At 36.1% G+C, this 20,546-nt stretch overlaps 1 protein-coding gene across 3 annotated transcripts in view; it reads right to left on the bottom strand.

The window, feature by feature from the left end:
- Positions 1–20,546, bottom strand: part of LOC145294368 (uncharacterized) — a 1,286,825-nt gene that overhangs the window by 218,184 nt on the left and 1,048,095 nt on the right. For 2 of the 3 annotated variants that reach the window (XM_080141377.1, XM_080141385.1), the window contains exon 5: positions 15,598–15,648. The exons of the other annotated variant lie outside the window; for it this stretch is intronic. The gene's annotated coding sequence lies outside the window, so the exon portion shown is untranslated. The remainder of the gene's footprint in view (positions 1–15,597; positions 15,649–20,546) is intronic. 3 annotated transcript variants of the gene reach the window in all.

The following is a 20,546-nucleotide window of genomic DNA, read 5'->3' as shown; positions in this document are numbered from 1 at the left end:
TCCCTTTCTTGCAGCGGCCCTGGCAATGCATTCAATGTAATTGTTCCAAATGTTTCCTGTGAAGGTTAGGCCAAGGAGTTTGAAAGATGTACTCTCAGATAAAGAGTCGTTGGCCATTGATATAGGTGATAGAGAGGGTTTCTTGTAATTATTGAATGGAACTAGTTTAGCCTTGGCAGCATTGAACGCGACCACCCACTTTTGCCCCCATTCCATGGCAGATTGGAGGTATTTCTCTAGTGTTTCTGCCATTTCTTTAGAAATGTGTTCATTCGTCTTCCTGTCGTGCCTGCCATAGAGTGTAGTGTCATCAGCATATTATTTGTTGAAGAGTTTGGATAGAACTAGAGCAACCCCAGCGATGCCTTTACTTTCTTGTTCAGATAGCATTTGTCATGTGAACATGCTTTTCAGGTGTCTCTGTTTATGATGTAAATAACATGCGGAAGGGAGGGGGTTCAGATCATCTAGCGTGGTTTCTGTCCGCAAAAGAATATCAAGGAGGGAGTTGTTTGCTGGGTCCACACTGGAGTGTGAGGAAAACTTACAGGCAAGAATGTTGATTGGCAAGCATTCTTGGTTGTGCAAACCACGCCATGTATTTTTGATAGTGGAGGAATTGTTGCTTGCCCATCATTTCTTTAAGTGTTGTATATTTTCTAGCAATCAGGAGTTTCTAATTTCCGCGCTTCAATGAGGTTTCTAGCCGTCTTAAAATATTCTCTATTATCCAATGCTACTTGTCTTTACAATTACTTAAAGACTGTAACCCATTTTGCTTCTTTATGTGGACGTATGTTCGGAAAAAAATGCGGTATGCATGTTGCCTCTGAACAATGGACGCTGCTCAAATAGAAGTAAAACAATTGGGAAAAGTGGGGTAAACTTCCGTGTAGGAAAATCTGCTTCTGCTGCTGCTTTAGCCCATTCAGTGGTCTCATATGCGCACTCTTTCGCTGAAAGAGAAAAGATATTTCACGACAGGGCATCCCGAGTGTGATCTCTAATCGTATGCACGTCAGCTTTGTTGTAGTCCCTTGTTTTCAGCAATGCCCCTTCATCTTGGGCCCCAGTGTTTAGAGTGATATCTATGATTGTCACAGCAAAATTTGCATTCCCGAGTTGGCAATCTACATTTATTATAAAATACTAAGGACTTGTTGTCAAAAATAGATCCAGAAATGAGGCTCACTGGTCCTGAGGATTTTGGAGAGTGGTCGGGAATGTTACTTTCTATGTCAAGAAGTGCGATATAGAAAAACAGTGCCTGTGTTGTAAGAGCAGCCAAACCAATTATTGTGGTGGGCGTCAAATCACCTAGTGTATTTGTTTGGGCGCTTGCATCAAGAGGGAGTGCGATATCTATTCTGTCAGATACATGATATATTAGAGTGCAGGCTCGTGTCGAGGGAGAAACATAAAACACATAGGTAGCTAACGCTATACTGTAAAGTTTGGTTAAAGCGCATGATGGCCTGGTTATCTAACTGCCAGTTAGATTCCCTAGTAATGTTCAGGTATGGCTATGTTTTACGTTAAAATACATAGTAAAAAGATTAGTATTTTTATGTTAGGTTTAGTAAATATCTCGTTTAAAGAAGTATATAATCGGAGAAGATACGCCGCACAACTGGACGTTTTTTCAAGGAAATGTCGCATTAAGGGAGCTGCCTCACTTGTGATAAACGGTTGCTATCTGGCACAGAGATATGACTGAACCTATCTAATTTCGGCTAAATAATGACTAGTATAAAAAGATGACATCATCCCAAAACATAGATCGATGATATGATTTCACATATTGTTGTATACTTTGACAAATTGTAAAATATACAAAATCCGATACACAAAATGGTGGCATAATCTAGTGATATTTATTGTATAAAAGACAAGTAGATGAAGAATATAACGTCGCCTAGTAAGGCCACGTATTTTCTAAATTATGCCCAGAAGAAATGTTCAGCTGGTCTTTAACATTTATCGAAATAAGATTATTGTATGTTTTTGCAGCCTTTAATTCAATCTATATTTCACTTTATGCTATATTCTGAAACTGCCTGATCTGTCCATCAAATGCACGCGATCTTATTAATTGGTTACAAGTAAGAAACGTGACATAGAATGTAGTTATAAATCGCCTAGAATGCCTCAACTATTTTCAGCAAAACTACAGATAATTTCAAGTTATGAGTAATAATGATTAGCTTTAAATACGTGTTATTCAGAAACTATCCTCATATGATATATGAGCAGGCCGTCTGGCATTGCTCGGTCGTAAGATACGCTAAATATTATATTTTTATATTTTTATGAATGCAGATTTCTTTTTTATTACTATATTATAGTGGAGCCAATATAAAGTAATTATTAACATCTTTTAAAAAATGCGGCATCACCGAAAATCGAAACGAAAACTCTTAGCTTACGATTACTTTTACTTTGACGTTAATACCTGGATAATGAATATATTTTTGCTGAAAGGCTAAACATTTAAACATGAAAATGTACCTATTAGCCTACGCATGCGTATTCGTAAGGCAGTCGTTCGTCATTCACCTGGCCGGCCCCATTGATTAAAATGTTAACACTTTTCCCCGATTTTTCCCGATTACACCGAACAAAGTTTTGCATGAGTTCAAACACCCGGTATATTAAATTTAATATCTGTAGACTAAAATATGAGATACGAGCTTTTTAAAACAAATAAATATATACACATGCATATATATATATATATATATATATATATATATATATATATATATATATATATATACCTGTGTGCGGGCGTGTGTGTGTGCGTGTGTGTGTGTGTGTGTGTGTGTGTTGACAGAGAGAGGTATATACAGTTTTGTTCACTATATGCTTTTTAGTCATATATTAAATTATGTCTAAATTAAGTGACTAAATAGAATGTTGAACCGAAGAGCGTCCTCTATCCCAACTATTATCAATGGGCTTTAGGTAATCTCGGCAGCATTAGACAACAGCAAATCCTTTGTCAACAACTGTGTAGCTTATTCTCCCCTATGCGACCAATGCAGCCACCCTCCCCGTATTTCCCCTGGATCAGAAAACACACTATGCGACATCCAAATATATATCCGTAATGTTACCAAGCTAATAAAGAACTGCGATTCCAGTAAAGCAAAGAGCCTTTCGACATTCAGATATTAATGCTGACCAATACCAACTCCCATACTTAAAACCCTGTTTAAGCGTCGTCTTAAAGAGAATTGCTTCCAACACCCTAGCAACTTCATCAATATTCCATGTATTTAAGAATTCATCTGGTTGGCCATCTCCCTCTCAATACAGACCAAGTTACGTGAATCTGTGTTAAAAAGAGAAGTAGTCAACCACCTTAGAATTATAAGCTTCTTAGTAACATGCAGTAACATATTTAGAGTTGATATGCTAACGGTTATATCTCATAGGCTAAGCAAATCTCTCGGCGGGAACTTTTTCTTTTGTTAACAGCTCTTAAAAAAAAAAAAAACACTTTTGATAGGGTATGTCATAAAGGTCTACTTTACAAGATCCCCGGCTACGGTTGAGCTTGAAATGTATTCTCAATTATTAAATCATTCTTCTATAAGAGTAGTGATTGATTAGCTGATATCCAAAGTTCATAGTATGAATACTAGAGCCCCTCAGGAGTCCACTCTGGACCCAACTCTCTTTCTTAGCTTGATCAATGATCTTCCAAATTACATCCTAAGATCATACATAGACATTTTAGCTGATGAAACTAAATTCTGTGGCTGCCCATCAAAGGCTATACACGACTAAGTTCTCTGTGATTATATATCCTCTACTTTGAGCAAGTTGAAAATTGGGGAAAGAGAAGGTTGTTTACTTTAAATGCATCTAAAACCAAGCTTCCCACTATACATCCCAACGCTCTTGTCCCCGTCTGCCATCAATTGAAATTAATCGCTCTCTTTTTGGGGGAGGCTTCAAGTTTTAACACACTTCTGGGCATCACTTTTTCTTCTGCTGTGACATGCAACACGTAACACGTACATCAAGTCCGTTGCTGGAGTTGCTGGGAAATATTTGGATCCTTCTACCTACCCAGTAGATATCTCACTGCTGATGCAGTTCTCAACCTATATGAGAGGCAAGTATGTCCAAGTGTTTTTGTCACATTTAGGGAGGGGCTGCTAAAAAGACTTATTCCGCATTGACAGAACTTTGAATAGACCGGAACCTAGTGTGGAGTGCCCGTTTCTCTTCCCTGCAAACTTAATCTTGCAGAATAGACGTTGTGAGATTGTCTCTGTTTTATTCTGGTTTTCATGCCAAGTGCTCGTCTGAGCTCCAATTTATAGTCTCACGAGAAACATTCGTCCAGTTGAAACCACTATCAACATTTCCTTCCGTCTTTAAATATGTCTTAACCTATACGTAGTTTCAATGAGCAAAGGATCTCTCTAAGAAGTGCACGTATTTGTAACTCTTTCTCTTGAGTGCTTTTCAGCTGACTATAATTTGATCTTCTTAAAGACTAACGTAAACAAATTCCTGATGAGTTGCCCCCGCTTAATAAATCTTATTTACAAAATTTCCACTATTAGCTAGCGCAACGGCATTGCCTCATTGCCTATCGTACACGCTTAAACCCTTGCTCTCGAGTGTTGATAAGTGGTTACTCCTATGGAAAAAAGGATAAACTGCATGTATATAATCACACCTAATATGTTACTTAAGACGATCATCACATAAGAAAACGGAAAATAGGTAATAGGGAATTACTTAAAATGAATGCTTAAAATATTCAAAGTAGCTATATTTTTTGCAGATGAATGCTATTAAACGAGCCATATATAACAAAGCGTGTGTTTTCTTTTAATTAATGGAAAAATCTATCCTTATAGACCTTGTTCTCACAACTCCCTCGGAGTAATGTTCATGTTCCGTTATGTTTCCTCTGGGATCTTTCGGACCACTCGGTTGTATCAGTTAAGATAAAAATGAAATATAATAAGTCTTCAGACGTACCTCTCCACCGTACTCTATATCGATACTCCACGGCTGACTGAGATAGCTTCCTTACATTTATATCTGATCTACCCCTGCATGCCGCGTTTAAAAAGGACGTGTCTCCCATTGTATCAGACCTGACCGAATGGTTAATTGTAGGCATATGCCGATTAATACCATCCAAATAATTCCAACAAAAACCTGACAGCCAGCCATGGTTCTCCCCAGAATGTGCTACTGCCATCGCGCACAGAAATCATAGCTACCAACGCAATAAATGCCCTGAGACTAAAGCTGCTTTCAGGACTGCCAGCAACCAATGTAAAAGAGTAAAACAAAATACAAGAGAGCTCTATGCTTGGTCCGTTAAATCCAAAGTTGCTGGGGAGCAGCTTGGTTCCCACCAATTATTGCAACTAGCTGGAAATCTTGTGAAGTAGACCCCTATGCCATACCTTGTCGAAGACCTTTGATATGTCAAGAGCAATTGCCCTAGAAGAGAAGCCTCTATCAAGAGATTCACTAATCCTGTGGGATATAACCGTCAGACCACCTACGGTAGATCTTGCAGAGCGGAAACCATATTGTGTGTCACTAAGAAGAGTTTTTAAAATTTATTTTAATTAAAGAAAAAATTATATGCTTTGAAAATTTTGAAAACATTTTTATTTTTACTTTTCCAAGATTTTAATATAAATTGCTTATTATTTACATCCACATCTATGTTTGTATATTTTAACTGTTATTTTTTTTGTATCACTTACCGCCCATAATACTTCCATAATTATCACTCTATTTTAAACTTTATCTCTTATGATGTCATGTTAATCATTAATTATTCTTTTCATTATTTTAGCCGTACATATTACTTTATTTTCTACTGTTAATAATACATATTTTTATTACTTCAAAATTGTTATCAATATTTTTATATTTTTGTATATTTATTACTATGGTTATGCTATGTAGTAATTTATTCTCCTATATATGATATGATATCCTCTATATGATTAGTAATGTATTTTCCTTATTTCATTTATTGTCTTATTGATTTATTTATTTACTTATTTAAACTTATACTTTGATTTCATCGTTATCATTATTATTATTATTATTATTATTATTATTATTATTATTATTATTATTATTATTATTATTTGTATTATTGGATCTTTCATTTTAATTACTGGCAATTTTTATTTTAAATTATTAACTTCATTGAGTAATACGACTTAGGTTTAAGAAGACCGATACTAATTACCGATGCATATTGTGCTCCAGGATTTATTATTTCTTTATGCACATATATGCGTATGTTTATGTATGTTTCCGACTGAGTTTGCGGATACTGATATAAATGTGCGTATATATGCCTCGCTGGGAACCCTATATGCTAGTTTGTCTCCATCCACCCCAGCTAATTACGTACACAGCTTTCTTTCTTTGCCACCTTGTCTCTTTACCCCTAATGAGTTTACACCCCCATTCCTTATAGTGATGTCATTTAATAATGCTACTTCCGTATTTCTGTTCTCTCTTTTTCTACTTTCTTTTTTCTTTCCTTTTTTCCTTACCCTTTTCACCTTTTTCTCATTATTCCAGTAATCATGTTAAGTCTTGCCGCCCCCTTTCCCCTATCACCTCCTACTTTGAGTCTAAAATATCAGTTTATATCACCTGCCCCATTGAAATATAGCATGCATTATTTTATTTTCATAAACTAACATATTTCACTTCTACCAATTTTGAACTAGATGCTTCGGTAGCAAATAAACACTTTTACGTCGCTGGAAGAGGGACTTTTGGTCCGTTGCAAAACAATTTCCGAAATATCTGCATGTTTAGTGCTACGACTATTGGTCTGTATGAAAAAAAATATTTTGCTCTTTTTTATTGAGCATTATTAACAAGATTTATTTCTTAAATAGCTTTAACTTGGAATATGTATATATATATATATATATACATATATATATATATACATATATACATATATATATATATATATATATATATATCTGTGTGTGTTTATATTATATTCTACAATCATAATTATGTATATATATGTGTGTGTGTATGTGTGTATCTATATACATATATATATATATATACATATTTATAATTATTATTAGTTTTTTTGGAAATAGAATTCCAGCAGAGTGCTCAATTAAAAGGAAAATCCAAAATTTTAAGAGCGTACTTATATTTTGTGTACAGAAAGTTGTTAGTTGAGACAGATCATTGGTACCGTCTGTTTCAAGCCCGATAATAAGGCCCGTTTAAGGTATCCTTATCAAGCTCTCTTCAGCCAATATTCGTCTCTTTATTATGAGGTTATGTGCTTCCCTAGGAAGGTGACTGTGATCCAAGGTCGTTACTAATGTGTATGTGTGAGGAGGGGGGCCAGCTCTACTGAAATAAGGGTAGGGGTGCTTTCATTCTATTTTGATATATTTTTTTCGATTCTTGGATTTTAGTATGGTGATTTTTCGTTTCAGTCTCTTCGGGTATTCCTTATATTATGTTTGTTTAGATAGAGGGGTGTATTTAAAAAATATGTATAGGGGATTTTTTAATGTTTCTATTTATTTGTCTCCCCATGTGGGTATAGCCAGACCCAGGATCGCTTCCTAGTGTGGGGAAGATTTTGTTCCCCAGAGGGGGCGGGCAATTGGAGGGGGTATAGATATGGGAGGGGGATTACAGAAGAGATGATAGTTGTCTCAGTCATGAGGGGTTCTCCTCCACTGACTTAGGAGGGAGCGAGTTGTTGGAACAAATATTATACTATTGTTCTAGGTGTTTCCAAGTGGTGTTGGTTTCGAGGTTAAGTAGGGTTGGTATTGTTCAGTGTGTTGTATTAGAAATAGGGGTGCTATATTTGTGTGTGGTTTATGCGCGCACGTGTTTGTGTTTTAATGTGTCGGTTCTGATTTATGTGTGAGTGTGTATATGTATATGCATATAGATGGGCATGCGTGTCTGCTTTGCATTTAATGTTTTTGTGTGTTGATATTAGGCTATGTTCAGTTTAGACGTGAATCTGGTGATGAAGTTTTTTTTTCCTGTGTTAGTAAATAAAAATAATTGTCAGTTTGTAAGATTGGCATTATTTTGAAGCTGTTTGCATTGCATGTGTGTACGTGTTTTGAAACATAGAGATGTATGTTATCTGCAATTTTGATGTTGCTCTTATGTAAGGCAACTCTATTGCTGATATTTTTGGTGGCGCCTATGTAGGATTTGTTGCATGTTGTGCATCTTAGTGCATATACTACATTTCTGGAGGCGCAATTTAGATCCTTTGTTTATTTTGAATGTTTGTGATCGGTTTTTGAATGTGTATGTGTTACCTTCTATTATTATATCATATACTCCACATCGCGGTTTGTTGCATTTTGTAACCCCTTTTGTAGTGTGTGGGACGAGTTTTGAGGAAGTTAGGATGTGTTTTAAATTTTTGGGTTGGCGTTTGCTTTTTATTAATTTTGTTGTTTTGAGTATGTTGTGTAGTTTGTCGTTCTGATTGAGAAGGATAAGGTTTGTTTTTTATCTGTGTGAATAGTTCTTCGTTGTTTGTGTTGTGTGTAGAGACGTATGCTTAAATTTGTTCTTTGTTGTGTTCTTTTGGGGTTCTTAGTTGGTATATTTGAATTTGTTCAGCCAGTTCAATACTTTTCTGAATTAGTGGTATTAGATATCCTCTTTTCCGCAGTGTTATTTGTAGTTCATTCAGTCTAGTTGAACGGAAGTGTCTGTCTGTTACTATGGTGCAGACTCTACGTGCTAGGGACTAGGCTATTGATTTTAGACAGTTTTTAAGATGGTGGCTTTTGAAGTGGAGGTATTGTTGAGTGTCTGTGGCTTTGTGGTAGATGTCTTTGATTATGTTGTTGTTTTTTATTGTTACTAGGATGTTTAGGAAAGGTAGTTCTGTGGGGTTTTGTTCTTGTGTGAAGTTTATTTTTGGGTGTAGATTTTGTCGCAAAGTGTGGAGTTCTTTGATATCCCCCATGTGGTTATCCAGAGGATTAAGCAGTCGTCTAAGTATCTTTTCCAAGATTTTATGAAGAGTGTTTTTATATATTGCCCGTACTTTTGCTCTATCCTTTCATAAAGGGTCTCTTCTAAGAAGGCGAGTGTAAAGGTTGCATATGTCGTGCAATTTTAGTACCCATTGCTGTGCCTAGTATTTGGATGTAGTTGCTTTTATTGAATTGGAAGGAATTGTTATTGAGGATTATGTCGATGCTATCAATCACGAATTGTTTATTGAATCTGGGGTGTAATGTATGTGTATGCTTGTCAATCCAATATGCGATAGCTTCTTTTCCTAGATTGTGTGGGATATTGCTATATAGGCTGCTAACATCGAATGTGGCTAGTATAGTCTCATCGTCTACTGTTTTTGGTAGGGAGCTAAGGAAGGGTGTGTCATCTCTTACAAAACTTTTGACTAAATTGGTTAAGGGGTGTAATAGTATATCTATTAGGTTGCTAGGTCTGCTTGTTGGGCATGATTGTCCTACTACTATGGGTCTGAATGTGAGATCATTGGGGTTTGGGGTGCTTATTTATTCCGACTTTTGTATGTTGATGGCGTGTCTTAACTGGTTAGATTTGTGTATTTTGCGTAGCCCATAGAAGATGTTTGTTTTTGTTGTGACATATATATATATACATATATGTTCATGTATGTATGTATATATCTACATATATATATATATATATATATATATATATATATATTGGTTGAGACAAACACTTGGAGAATAGTAACTGACGATGATATAAACAAATTCACACATTTTTTCACAAATAAAATCAGCGACGGATAGACAAAATGTAGACAGTCCACCGATATATATATTAAAAACGCTTACTTTAAAAAAAATATACGCGTCTTTAATATATGTATTGTGAAAAATATATTGTGAAAAATGTATGAATGCGTTTATATCATTTAAAAAAAAAGTTAGCGTCTTTAATATATGTCGGTGGACTGTCTACATTTTGACTATCCGTCGGTGAGTTTATTTGTGAAAAAATGTGTGAATTTGCTTATATCATCGTCAGTTACTATTCCAAAAGTGTTTGTATCAACCAAAAATTTATGTAAAAAAAAACAAACAAAGTAAGTGTCTTTAATATATGTCGGTGGATTGTCTACATTTTGACTATCCGTCGCTGAGTTTACTTGTGAAAAATGTATGCATTTGTTTATATTATCGTCAGTTACTATTCCAAAAGTGTTTGTCTCAACCAAACTTTTAATTTAAAAAAAAGTAAGCGTCTTTAATATATGTCGGTGGACTGTTTACATGTTGACTATCCGTCGCTGAGTTTATTTGTGAAAAAATGAATGAATTTGTTTAGATCATTGTCAGTTATTATTCCAAAAGCGTTTCTCTCAACCAAATTTTTATTTAAAATAAAAAAGTAAGCGTCTTTAATATATGTCGGTGGACTGTCTACATTTTGACCATCCGTGGCTGAGTTTATTTGTGAAAAAATGTGTGAATTTGTTTATATCATCGTCAGTTACTATTCCAAAAGTGTTTGCCTCAACCAAACTTTTTATTTAAAAAAAAAATAAGCAGGAGACCAGTACCCGCAATAAGCTGGTCTGCAGTTTGACTTGTTGTTGGCTATATAGCTCTTGCTTGTTGTTGGATGCCAACATTTTAACCGAGAGAAAGATCTAGCTGTCGTACAAAGCTAAAACTCTGTAGCACCATCTTTGTATAGATACTCCCTCAGGTATTTGCTAATTATAAAAAAAAAGAAAAACAGTCCTGTGGCGATAAAAAAGATGTGACGTGTGTACGCCTGTGATGCTGGATGCATGTAACAATTATTCTGCCATCATTATATGTATCTATGTATGTATATCTGTATGCATATTTATATATGTATGTATGTGTATATTTATATATGTACATGTGAGTTTATATGTACTTATATCTATGTGTAAATGTAAATATATGTGTCTATGTGTATATATGTTTGTGTGTGTACATATATACATTTATAAATGTGTGTATGCATGCATGTGTGTATATGCATGTATGTGTATGTATGCAGGTGTGTATGCATATGTATTTGTATGTGTGCATGTATGTGTGTATGTGTATTAATGCATATATATGGATAGGTATGCATATGAAGCTAAGTATATGTATATATATGTGTATATGCGTACGTATATGTATGTGTAAGTATAGGTATGTATGTATTTGTATATGTGGATGTATATGTATGTATATGTGTATGTATGAATTAGGGTATGTATATGTATGTTTGTGTATTATGCATTGTGTATGCATATGGGTATATATGAGCGTATGCTTATACACATGTATGTATGTATGTATACATTTATATGTATGTATACCAATGACCGTCTTGTTTATGTTTGCATGTGTGTCTATGTATATGTATGTGTGCGTATTGTGTATTGTGTATGTACGCATGTATATGTGTGTGCGTGTATATATATGTATGTATAACAATGACCGTCTTTAGTCTCATGTCTGCTTGAGCATGTGAATTCGCTACCAGGACTATATGTGATTGTTCGGGCTCATGAACTTTCAGTGCCTGAGGGAGTGGGACTCGTCTGACAAGACGTTGCAATCAAATCATCATATATATATTTATGTATATGTACATATATATATGCATATATATAATACATAAATATATATATATATATATATATATATATATATATATATATATATATATATATTGCCCCATATTGTTGGAGCCTTTTAACATCATCTTGCATGGGCCAATTTGCCACTTGCTTTTCTATTTCATATTTAATGTTACCACCATTCAATTTATCCCTCTTCTTCTTCACTTATTTTTCATCTTGTTCTTCTTTACTCATTTTTCTTTATTAATTCTTGTCTCGGCAGCCGAGTCTAACGCATATGTTATCTTTCTTTTAATAATATTTTTGAAATTCTTTCATCTTTTCCTTGTACCTATTTGTGAATTATTTTACGGATTTCAGCCTTTTGGGTTATTTTGGACCATCTTCTACTTACGCGATTCCCTTGGATTTAACTTGTGCGAATTGAAATTTAACCTTATTTCTTGGATTGGCATTTTTGGATTTTACAACCATTGGATACTTCACCTTTAACCAGACTATCCATTCAAGTGAACTCACCTCTTTCTTCACCATATTCCCTATGCTTCACTTTTTGTTATCAATTAATATTTTTACTTACTTGCAGTTTTATCAAATACTTTTGCAAGCAAAATCCGATCCCGCATTTTGCTAAATCCTTCCTACAGATTAGAAGGAAAGTATTTCTTCGAAACTCCACGGATGTAGGACTATCAACTCCCAGACACACAAACACACACACACAAACACACACACACAAACACACACACATATATATATCAAATAAATGACAAAAATTTATATTGCAAAATTCATGATGTTAACCATCTTATAATTTATCAGTTGATTTCTACAATTATTCAAGGAATAAATTATAAGATAGTCAACATCGTGACTTTTTCATATAATCTTTTGTAATGTAGTCTATATATATTGATTTGTAATAACATCGAGCTTCTTAACTAAGGATTGATATATAATAAGAAAATATATTTTTCAGAAATATATATGTATATATATATATATATATATATATATATATATATATAGAGAGAGAGAGAGAGAGAGAGAGAGAAAGAGAGAGGCGCGTGTGTCGATATTTGTCAAATAATAGCAACCACATGTAAAATACTGTCAAGTTAATTAAAAAAAAATTAATTCGAATGCGTTTGAGATGAGGTAATCAGAGAAAATTTTCATATGCGCATTTAAGATTTAAGCGTTTTTCATAATATTCTAGAATTCGACAATGTGTTTTATTGCACTGACAGTTAAAAAAAAAATAGAATGGGTGTCCATAATGCGAAATAAATATAATATTTGCTCATAATGCGAAATATATATGTTTATTCATAATGCGAAATAATTTGCTATTGCTGTTAATGTTAATAGAAATAGAAAGTTGCTGGAATCCATATTAAATAGAGAAATAGTCAACCACCTCAGCAGAAACAACCTTCTTAGTGACACACAATATGGTTTTCGTTCTGCAAGATCCACCGCAGATGTGCTTACGGTTATATCTCACAGGATTAGTGAATCTCTTGACAAAGGCTTCATTTCAAGGGCAATTGCTCTTGACATATCAAAAGCCTTCGACAAGGTATGGAATAAGGGTCTACTTCACAAGCTTTCCAGCCACGGTATAACTTGAAATGTTTTTTTAATCATTAAATCATTTCCCTCCGATAGGTTCATAAGAGTAGTGGTCGAAGGACAAAAATCGGAGGCCTGCAATATTAATGCAAGAGCCCCTCAAGGGTCAATTGTGGGCCCAACTCTCTTACTTTTAATGCATCTAAAACCAAACTCCTACCTTTACACCATAAACGCTCTGATCCCAATCTTGCATCAATTGAAATAGATGGCTCTTGTCTAGGAGAAGCTTCGTGGTTTGACAAGCTTCTGGGGTTGACCTTTACTCCTTATCTGAAATGGAACACGTGCATCAAGTATGTTGCCAAGGTCGCTAAAAAAATGGTGAGATCCTTCTACCGCTCCAGAAGATATCTCACTACTGATGCAATTCTCTATCTATATAAAAGCCAAGTACGCCCAAGGACGGAATACTGCTGCCATATCTGGGCAGGAGCTTCTAAAAAACCCTATCTTGCCTTGAAAGAGTACACAATAGACTGTGTGACTTAGTGGGGGATGACCTTATCTGTAATCTGCAACCTCTCTCCCACAGAAGAGACGTTGCGAGCCAATCCTTATTTTATCGTTTTTTCCATGTCAGGTGCTCGTCTGAACTCCAATCTCTGGTCCCCCCTCGCCAATCTTTCACGAAAAACACCCGTCTAGCTTAATCCAATGTGATAAATTTCCCCCACTCTTTATCTGTGCCTAAATCAAAACGTAAATTCCATGAACAAAGCTTCTTTCTTACAACTGCACGCCTGTGGAACTCTGTTTCGTCTACCTGCTTCCCACCTGACTCCAACTTGGTTGTCTTCAAGTCCAACGTTAATAAATTCCTAATGAACCCTCCTCTTAAGTAAACACTTCATTAAATCTCCACACTAACGTACTGTACTTGCAATAACCCTTATCCCTGATTGGATTCCGGGCCTTGATGAGTGGTGATTAACGTGTAAAAAACAAAACAAAAAAGTAAGCATGATATCTTAGGGGCAAACGAAGTAAAGAGGCGAAATATGAAATCAATCTTTCTAGGAGTATACGTAGAATTCGGAAACGAACGTTGGCACGCCTTTCCATGTGTTTGATCATAGATTAATGCAAAACCCATTGTCTTGTTCCACGTTGTTGGATCAAAACATCTATTAAAACATTTAAAACATCGTAGAATCTGGGATTATATCGTGGAAAGAACAAAGAAATAATTGCAGTTGGAAGGGGCACTACACAGAAGATATTCTAGAAAAGGTCATGCTAAGAGAGAGATTTTTCGTGTGGAAGCTTTTTGCTATTCTTTGTTTTTTTGTGCTAATATCGTTGTTATCGAAACGTTCGTTCGTATTTTGAGTTGAAAAAATAAGAAATGCCGCGCTAACTATTTAATATTTTTGTCCCACTAAATAATGAAGGTCAAATAAGTATGCTTGTGAAGACCGTTTCTCTGTTCAATAATGACGTATAAATGGAGTCCATATAGTAAAAGTGGGATGGCCCATATTTAAGAAACATTATTGCTGTAAGTGAAGGAATTAATTTTGTTGATAGAGAAATGATGACAAAATCTTATAGAAGGATCATGCGTAGATGCGGAAATAATAAAAGAATAATACAATGGAAGATTACGCTTAATTTTTAGGAATAAACTGAAAAAAAAAACATCCGCTGTAAACACATGGTCACTAGGGAGATTTTGACAAGGTGTAGATAATATTCCATTGAAAGACAAAAAAGCTAAAAATTATGGACGGAAAAAAACGTATGTTACGAAAAGTGACGTCATAAAGATATATGTAAAATACAGGAAGATCAGTACAAATGTGGGTAATTTTAACAAAGATAAAGCCGTAATTTTTAATCATAATATGAAGAATATACCGTATAATGTTTGTCAAAATTTGAAAAATTACAAAGGAATAAATCATTTAAAAATATTTAAAAGCATATATATGTATATATATATATATATATATATATATATATATATATATATATATATATATATATATATGAATATATGAATACAAAATGATACATACAAAAAGTACTTTTTCTTAAAAACATGTCTAATAAATAAGGGTGGAATGGTAAGAGAAGACTATACATAGGCAAAGAACCAGTGTAAAATGATGTAAAAAATATGGACAAGAATGAACAGCCACAAAGAGTCTTTTACAGTCGGTTATTATATGCGCTCACACACACACGCATACACAGGCATGCACACCCACCTATATATGTACGTAGATTTGCATACATATATATATATATATATATATATATATATATATATTTATATAAAACTACGCATAGAAAATATGAAAATGACTTACTGTTTGCGATAAACGTGATGTTTAAAAACTTTGATATTTCGACAACACAATCTAGAAAAGAAATGAACAGTAATATCGTTAAGAACAGAGAGAAGTTTATCATTAGTACAGGACAAAACGGGTACCAATCGGGCTGCAATTCATATTTTAATTTTTACTATTCTAATAATTGAGCTTTCAGTGAATACTGATGTGTATCTTTACTTCAGCCAATAATATGATCACTACATCGACATATTAAATCATATATTATAGTTTTCTTAATTTTCTTCTATGATTTATAATTATCATTATGTTGTATTTCGTGGTATAAGTACTCTCCGAGTTTTTTAATCTGCGCCAGGTGTGAAATAATATCGTCGCTCGTAAAATACGTCATAGGTTCACATCGGAACGTTGCTAAATATTGAGATAAAACTGAGATACTTTACGTCGGTATGTCGCTTAAAATCTCTAACGGTACACGCACCCATCTATCTATCTATCTATCTATCTATATATATATATATATATTTATATATATATATATATATATATATATATATATATATATATATATATATTGGCGGCAAGACATTGTTCAAGCTCCTCTGATAGCACATGACAGAGTTATCTTTTTTTCCAATTTTTAAGGATATCTTTTCCATTCGCCGAGCGGTTATTTTAACTTCAGCTGGCACATTGTATGAAATTGATGCATCTATATAAAGTACTTAAGACTACGGGAGAACAAATATTTTGGGTGCCAGTATATGCAAATTGACAGCTTAAATTAAACAGACAACCCGGCGATTGGAAATCATACCCAGACAAATCGGGAAAAGAATAACTCTGCCATGTTCAATTTGATGTGATGGAATATATCGTCGTGTGCAGTTTCCTCCTTCCTCAGTGTTTGGATTGCAGATGATTTTTCAGAATAACCTGAGTATGGAATTTGCGTGGCCATAGAAGGCAAACAATACTTGGCAGAGGGCGTTATGTTCAGCACGATTTTTTCTTGCCTGCGTCTTGATCTGCACCAGTCTTCTTTCTGCTTCATATCATTTGGTACCGTGTATGATGTCGCCACAGGCACCGATCCTGATATGTTGTTTCCCAGATGTTAAGATCAAATCCGGTGTTTTTTTAGGGTGGATTTGAGTCGGTCCTTATATCGAAGTAGATGACGGCCGATAGATCTTTTGCTTGTGGCTTGCTCCGAGTACAGAATTTGTCGAGGAAGCCTGTTTTAATCCATTCTGAGGATATTCCCAAACCATCAGAGTCTATGCCTCGTGGTGGTGGTCTCAATACTGCAGCTGTTTGTTCTCTCAAGAACGCTTGTGTTGGTTACATAATCATACAATTTGATGTTCAGTATAGCTCGAAGTTTTTTGTTGGTGGAATTTTTCGAGTTTAATGAGATCACTTTGGTATATAGTCAATGCCTCACACCCATAAAAAGCGTAGGTATAACAATCGCATGGTATACCATGAGTCTATTTTTATTGAAAGAGGTTTGTTATTGACGACGCGCTTCGTCGCTTTGCCGAAAGCGCTATATGCGAGGCAAATTCGGCTTTCTATTAAATTCTCATTTGCGCACTTTTCGATATTATGCTACCGAGATATGGAGGTAATCTACTTTCTCAAGAGTAGTGTAATTTATGTGAATACTTACGTCCTGTAAAATGGTATTGGGTACTGGTTGTCTTAACCCTTTTTTCTTACCAATAGGTACAGAGAGTCCGAAGCGATGATAGGATGCCGTGAAGTTGTGTATGGATCTCTGGATGTCTTCCTTTGAATGGCTTAGGACTATGTTGTTATCGGCATATTTAAGGTCTGCGATGTTGGAATTTCACAAGGCTTTGGGGTTTTAGTCTAGTAGGCTTGAAATGTCGCCCATCATAACGGTACCTAATGTCCGCCCCCTGATTATTTGGGGGAAGTTCGTGCAATATTCAGCAAGTTATAAGGAATAAAGTGTAGGTGCAAGGACACGCCATTGTTTTAGTCCACAAGTAACTGGAAACTTTTTTGTATCCTTGCTCGGGTGCGATACATATAATGCCATGCCGTCATGGAGTGCCTCGATTGCGTTCTACAAAGTGGATTGAGCAACCGAATTGCTTGTGAACTTTCCACATTACATCTCTTGGAACGCTATGCATTTGCAGGTCATAAAATTCAAGAAAGAAGCGTTTCTGTTGTTCCCTACTTTTCTCCTGCAGGTGTCTCGCACAGAAATCATATATATTGTTCCCCGAGAGGTACGGAAGCCCACTGAGATTCTGGGAGGACGGATTCCGTGATTCCAGCAAGCGATTCAGTAGTATGGGGACAAAGATTTTTCCCATTATGGACAAAAGGGCAATCCTACGGTAATTGCCACGTGATTTTCGGTCACACTTTTTGAAGATGGTTACTATTACTGCGTCTTTCAGATCTTTTGGTACTTGACGTTCTTCCCACATCTTAAAAATGAGAGTGAATAGTCTTGTTTTCAGATGTTGTCTACCATGGTAGATAAGTTCGAAGGGGATAGACCATGGGGCTTTATTTACTTTCATTTGCTCCATCGCAATTAGAAATTATGTAAATGGTGGTGGTGTATTCATCCATGATTGCGCTGGGTACTGTGGGACCATTTTGAGAAAGTCCTTATTTGCAGAAGATACTTTATTGAATTGAGTGGCAAATACTCCTTCCAACGATCCAGAATTGAGTGTGGATCGTTGGGGATGGTGCAATTGTCTGTTGCAAGGAGTTTTCCGGTTAAGGATCTGATGGAGCCAAAAATTGTTTTACACCGGCTTGGAAATTTCTAAGGTCACGGGCTTCTGCAAATCCCTCCAATTCTAAATCATTCAGCTGCCACCATTTGTTTTCTAGTTCCCGTAATTTTGATTGGCACTGTTTTTTGCGGTTTCTGTAGATGTTGGTTTTATGCCAGCTTCGAGGGTCTTGTTCATGAGCAGGGCGAGCGTTTATCTTTCCTTTTTTTCCTTGCATGAATTGATTAATTTCAGCACAGTTTTAATCAAACCAATCTTGATTTTTTTTCTTTTTCTTTAATCCAGCTCTGACTTTGGTTGATTCATTAATGATCTTACGGATTGACAACCATTCTTCTTCCAGGTTGCAAGAATTGGTTGGGTTTATACAAAGTTGTTGGTCGATGGTGAGTTGCCATGTTGTTTTTATCTCTGTTCGTTGTAGTTATGAGAGGATATATATTTTCCAAAATTGCTGTTTTAATTCAAATTTGGGCTTTTTTTCTGGTGGTATATTTAGTATGTGTGATCGCCAGGCGGTGGTATGTCCAACAGTCATCTACACTTAGTGCTGATTTAGTGATATGGATATCCTTTTTATCTTTCTGACGGGCAATGACATAATCTAGAAGGTGCAAATTCTGAAATCGAGGATGTTTTCAGGTGATCTTAAATCAATTTGGGAGCTGGAACTGCGTGTTGGTAATGAATAGCCCAATTTCTGAGCAAAGTCCTAACAGCATGTGGCCGTTTGAGTCGCATTTACGAAGTCAATGCTTCCCAATGACAGAGTTACAGAGTTTATGATCTTTCTCCACTCTAGCGTTAAAGTCGCCCAGCAGCATTAATTTGTCGAATGGTGGGGTTCTGGTTATAAGCTTGCCAAGCTACCGGTAAAATTCTCGTTTCACCTCAATGTCGGCGTCTGGAGTTGGTGCATATGCTGAAATGACAGTAATCAAGTTATCTGAAGGCAGTGGGACTTTAAGAGACATACGTCTCTAATTTACAGCTGTTGGTGTAAGCTTATAGTCATGCACGATGTATGACTTTATAGCAAAAAAAAAACGCCGTGCATTCTTTTTTCATCGTTATCCCTTCCATTTCAAAAGAAGATGTATCCTGAGCCCGCTTCTTCCAGCTTACGTTTCTCTGAGAGTCGGGTCTCGCTTAGTGCAGCAATGTCCACGTTAAGAGCCGCGAGTTCCTTTGAGACAATAGCAGTTCGCCATGCTGGTCTGTCCGTGTCACTTAGGCCTAGCAGGGTTCTTATGTTTCATGCACCAAAGGTTAGACTTGTGGATATGTTTTTTGAGTTTTTTTCTGGTTTCGACCGTAAAATGGGGTGTCCCACTGGATACGGCTTTCCACATTTTCTAGGGCAGTGGTTGTCCTCAATAGGCCTCAATAGGCCTGTCCAGTCGTAGACGCAGGACCGAGCCTCCGTATGGTCACAGTTCCAAGAGGGGATGACCATCACGCGTCCACCGCCAGCGTGCAGGTTTAGACTAGGAGCTCCGAGTTTCACCAAAACCTGCCCCCTTCGCCCTTGTCCCATCCCCGCTGGTCTTGTCGTAGAAAAGAAAAAAACAAGAGAAGCCAAGCAGTAAAAAAAGAGAGAAAACCAAACGTGAAGAAAGAAGGAAAAGCCATTGGAATATGAATTTGTTTGGGGTGGGCATCAACTTGCAAGGAGGAAACCCACAAACTGCGGCTCCCAAACCTTCCTTCAAGGCAGCTGTAGGGTTTACCGACGATATCAGGGAAAGAGGGTTGCAACGGACAGCCGGAAAAGAAAGCAGTTTGTATGTTTGTTAACCGCCTCATAGCCAGTCCGTCTGGCTATTGGGATATTTTTACTTCTCCTAGCCTTATGCAAGCCAAGCGACCGGCAAGAAAGCGGAGCAGATGTCGATGGTGTGTTAGGGCGTGTCCACACGGTTCGTGGCTCATGTGATAGCAGCTCTGGGGCCCACTTGCTGCTCCGACATCCCCTAACATTTAGCCTGGTGCTAAAAGACACCAGTATCCGTGTGTGGCCACGAGGAGGCATCTCAGAGTTCTTAACACAAGAGAGTCTACTTACACTGGCAGAGAAGGCTTACGCATTCTGCTTCGTATTCACCTAAAGTACGTTATTGGAATGAGTAAGTTGTTGGAATCCATATTAAATAAAGAAGTATCAACCAC

This window comes from Euprymna scolopes, chromosome 1 (assembly GCF_053919585.1).
Source record: "Euprymna scolopes isolate OS-2025 chromosome 1, ASM5391958v1, whole genome shotgun sequence".
NCBI classification, from domain to species: Eukaryota; Metazoa; Mollusca; class Cephalopoda; order Sepiida; family Sepiolidae; genus Euprymna; species Euprymna scolopes.
The sequence above is the reverse complement of the archived record's forward strand: the minus strand, read 5'-3'. Positions and strand labels throughout refer to the sequence as shown.